We start from the raw sequence: 6,430 nt of genomic DNA on the forward strand, positions 1-6,430 counted from the left end.
ATCTCACACAGTCCGTACACAGACATATATCACACACACAGCCCATACAGACATATATCACACACACAAACCGTACACAGACATATATCACACACACAACCCGTACACAGACATATATCTCACACACAGCCCGTACACAAACATATATCACACAGACATATCACACACACAACCTGTACACAGACATATATCACACACACAGCCCGTACACAAACAACACATATCACACACACAGCCCGTGCACAGACATATATCACACACACAGTTCGTACACAGACATATATCACACACACAGTCCACACACAGACATATATCTCACACACAGCCCGTACACAGACATATATCACACACACAGGCCGTACACAGACATATATCACACACACAACCCGGACACAGACATATATCACACACAGAGTCTGTACACAGACATATATCACAGACACAGCCCGTACACAGACATATATCACACACACAGCCCGTACACGGACATATATCACACACACAGCCCGTACACAGACATATATCACACACCCACACAGCCCGTACAGACATATATCACACACACACACAGCCCGTACACAGACATATATCACACACACACAGCCCGTGCACAGACATATATCACACATACAACCTGTGCACAGACATATATCACACGCACAGCCCGTACACAGACATATATCACACACACACACAGCCCGTGCACAGACATATATCACACACAGTCTGTACACAGACATATATCACACACACAGCCCGTACACAGACATATATCACACACACAGCCCGTACACAGACATATATCACACACACAGCCCGTACACAGACATATATCACACACACAACCCGTACAAAGACATATATCACACACACAGCCCGTACACGGACATATATCACACACAACCCGTACACAGACATATATCACACACACAGTCTGTACACAGACATATATCACAGACACAGCCCGTACACAGACATATATCACACAGCCCGTACACGGACATATATCACACACACAGCCAGTACACAGACATATATCACACACACAGCCCGTACACGGACATATATCACACAGCCCGTACACGAACATATATCACACACACAGCCTGTACAGATATATATCTCACACAGCCCATACACAAACATATATCACACAGACATGTATCACACACACAGCCCGTACACAGACATATATCACACACACAGCCCGTACACAGACATATATCACACACACACACACACACAGCCCGTACACAGACATATATCACACATACAGCCCGTGCAGACATATATCACACATACAACCTGTGCACAGACATATATCACACGCACAGCCCGTACACAGACATATATCACACACACACTGCCCGTACACAGACATATATCACACACACACAGCCCGTGCACAGACATATATCACACACACAACCCGTACAAAGACATATATCACACACACAGCCCGTACACGGACATATATCACACACAACCCGTACACAGACATATATCACACACACAGTCTGTACACAGACATATATCACAGACACAGCCCGTACACAGACATATATCACACAGCCCGTACACGGACATATATCACACACACAGCCCGTACACAGACATATATCACACACACAGCCCGTACACGGACATATATCACACAGCCCGTACACGAACATATATCACACACACAGCCTGTACAGATATATATCTCACACAGCCCATACACAAACATATATCACACAGACATGTATCACACACACAGCCCGTACACAGACATATATCACACACACACACACACACAGCCCGTACACAGACATATATCACACATACAGCCCGTGCAGACATATATCACACGCACAGCCCGTACAGACATATGTCACACACACACTGCCCGTACACAGACATATATCACACACACACAGCCCGTGCACAGACATATATCACACACACAGCCCGTACACAGACATATACACTACACACAGCCTGCAAACAGACATATATCACACACACAGCCCATACACAGACATATATCACACACACACTGTCCGTACACAGACATATATCACACACACAGCCCGTACACAGACATATATCACACACAGCCTGTAAACAGACATATATCACACACATAGTCTGTACACAGACATATATCACACACACAGTCTGTACACAGACATATATCACACACACAAGCTGTACACAGACATATATCACACACACAGTCTGTACACAGACATATATCACACACACAGCCCGTACACAGACATATATCACACACACAGCCCGTAACACAGTCTGTACAGACATATATCACACACACAGTCTGTACACAGACATGTATCACACACACAGTCTGTACACAGACATGTATCACACACACAGTCCGTACACAGACATATATCACACACACAGTCTGTACACAGACATATATCACACACACAGTCTGTACACAGACATATATCACACACACAGCCCGTACACAGACATATATCACACACACAGCCTGTACAGACATATATCTCACACAGCCAGTACACAAACATATATCACACAGACATATATCACACACACAGTCCGTACACAGACATGTATCACACACACAGTCTGTACACAGACATGTATCACACACACAGCCCGTACACAGACATATATCACACACACAGCCCGTACACAGACATATATCACACACACAGCCCGTACACAGACATATATCACACACCCAGCCCGTACACAGACATATATCACACACCCACACAGCCCGTACAGACATATATCACACACACACACAGCCCGTACACAGACATATATCACACACACACAGCCCGTGCACAGACATATATCACACATACAACCTGTGCACAGACATATATCACACGCACAGCCCGTACACAGACATATATCACACACACACAGCCCGTACACAGACATATATCACACACACACAGCCCGTGCACAGACATATATCACACACACACAGCCCGTGCACAGACATATATCACACACACAGCCCGTACACAGACATATATCACACACACAGTCTGTACACAGACATATATCACACACACAGCCCGTACACAGACATATATCACACACACAGCCTGTACACAGATATATATCACACACACAACCCGTACACAGACATATATCAGACACAGAGCCCGTACACAGACATATATCACACACACAGACCGTACACAGACATATATCACACACACAGCCTGTACACAGACATATATCACACACAGCCTGTACACAGACATATATCACACACACAGTCTGTACACAGACATATATCACACACACAGTCTGTGCACAGCCATATATCACACACACAGTCTGTACACAGACATATATCACACACACAGTCTGTGCACAGACATATATCACACACACAGTCTGTACAGACATATATCACACACACAGTCTATACACAGACCATATATCACACACACAGCCCGTGCACAGACATATATCACACACACAGTCTGTACACAGACCTATATCACACACACAGTCTGTATACAGACAAATATCACACACACAGTCTGTACACAGCCATATATCATACACACAGCCTGTACACAGACATATATCACACACACAGTCCGTACACAGACATATATCACACACACAGTCTGTACACAGACATATATCACACACACAGTCTGTACACAGACATATATCACACACACAGTCTGTACACAGACATATATCACACACACAGTCTGTACACAGACATATATCACACACACAGTCTGTACACAGACATATATCACACACACAGTCTGTACACAGACATATATCACACACACAGTCTGTACACAGACATATATCACACACACAGTCTGTACACAGACATATATCACACACAGTCTGTAGACAGACATATATCACACACACAGTCGGTACACAGACATATATCACACACACAGCCTGTACACAGACATATATCACGCACACAGTCTGTACACAGACATATATCACACACACAGCCTGTACACAGACATATATCACACACAGCCTGTACACAGACATATATCACACACACAGTCTGTACACAGACATATATCACACACACAGTCTGTGCACAGACATATATCACACACACAGTCTGTGCACAGACATATATCACACACACAGTCTGTACACAGACATATATCACACACACAGTCTGTACACAGACATATATCACACACAGTCTGTACACAGACATATATCACACACACAGCCCCACACAGTCTGTACACAGACATGTATCACACACACAGTCTGTACACAGACATGTATCACACACACAGCCTGTACACAGACATGTATCACACACACAGCCTGTACACAGACATGTATCACACACACAGCCTGTACACAGACATATATCACACACACAGCCTGTACACAGACATATATCACACACAGTCTGTACACAGACATATATCACACACACAGTCTGTACACAGACATATATCACGCACACAGTCTGTACACAGACATATATCACACACACAGCCCCACACAGTCTGTACACAGACATATATCTCACACACAGTCTGTGCACAGACATATATCACACACACAGTCTGTACACAGACATATATCACACACACAGTCTGTACACAGACATATATCACACACACAGTCTGTACACAGACATATATCACACACACAGTCTGTACACAGACATATATCACACACACAGCCTGTACACAGACATATATCACGCACACAGTCTGTACACAGACATATATCACACACAGTCTGTACACAGACATATATCACACACACAGTCTGTACACAGACATATATCACGCACACAGTCTGTACACAGACATGTATCACACACACAGCCTGTACACAGACATATATCACACACACAGCCTGTACACACACATATATCACACACACAGTCTGTACACAGACATGTATCACACACACAGCCTGTACACAGACATATATCACACACACAGCCTGTACACAGATATATATCACACACACAGCCTGTACACACACATATATCACACACACAGTCTGTACACAGACATGTATCACACACACAGCCTGTACACAGACATATATCACACACACAGTCTGTACACAGACATATATCACACACACAGCCTGTACACAGACATATATCACACACACAGCCTGTACACAGACATATATCACACACACGGGTAAACGCACCAACGACCTGCCCGCTCCTGATACCGGTTTACATGACGTCACACAGACTGTTGCCAGGTTACTGACGTCACACAGCACGCGTTGCTGGGTGACTGACGTCACAGGCGCCGAGGCGGGTAAGCGCGTCAGGATTCAAATCAGGAGCCACGTGACTGAGAGCGGCCCCGCCTCCGACTGTGGGAGTGGGCGGGGCACTTCTGGAGCTGTGCTGGGCCGCAATTGGTCGCATCAGCTGTCAATCAGCTGCTTTCACACCAATAGCAGCGACGGATCACATCGACTTCCTGAGTGCGCTCTGCGCATGTCCTTGATCCCCGGATGTTGACGGTTGGTGAAGGAAAACAAAATGGCGGAAAGTGAGTGGCGGCTCAGGGTGAGCGTCCCCGGGGGAAGAGGGAGCTGAGGGCCGGGTGTCGGAGTGTGGGGCAAGTGCGGGGCCCAGAAAGGGAGCGCATCTTCCAGCTGTACCTGTCCTGGGAGTGTTTGATGGGACAGTGTAGAGGGAGCTTTACTCTGTATCTAACCCCGTGCTGTACCTGCCCTGGGAGTGTTTGATGGGACAGTGTAGAGGGAGCTTTACTCTGTATCTAACCCCCTGTACCTGTCCTGGGAGTGTTTGATGGGACAGTGTAGAGAGAGCTTTACTCTGTATCTAACCCCCTGTACCTGCCCTGGGAGTGTTTGATGGGACAGTGTAGAGGGAGCTTTACTCTGTATCTAACCCCCTGTACCTGTCCTGGGAGTGTTTGATGGGACAGTGTAGAGGGAGCTTTACTCTGTATCTAACCCCCTGTACCTGCCCTGGGAGTGTTTGATGGGACAGTGTAGAGGGAGCTTTACTCTGTATCTAACCCCCTGTACCTGCCCTGGGAGTGTTTGATGGGGCAGTGTAGAGGGAACTTTACTCTGTATCTAACGCCCTGTACCTGTCCTGGGAATGTTTGATGGGACAGTGTAGAGGGAGCTTTACTCTGTATCTAACCCCCTGTACCTGCCCTGGGAGTGTTTGATGGGACAGTGTAGAGGGAACTTTACTCTGTATCTAACCCTGTGCTGTACCTGCCCTGAGACAAATATCACACACACAGTCTGTACACAGCCATATATCACACACACAGCCTGTACACAGACATATATCACACACACAGTCTGTGCACAGACATATATCACACACACAGTCTGTACACAGACCTATATCACACACACAGTCTGTACACACACATATATCACACACACAGTCTGTACACAG

This window comes from Pristiophorus japonicus, chromosome 7 (assembly GCF_044704955.1).
Source record: "Pristiophorus japonicus isolate sPriJap1 chromosome 7, sPriJap1.hap1, whole genome shotgun sequence".
NCBI lineage: Eukaryota > Metazoa > Chordata > Chondrichthyes > Pristiophoridae > Pristiophorus > Pristiophorus japonicus.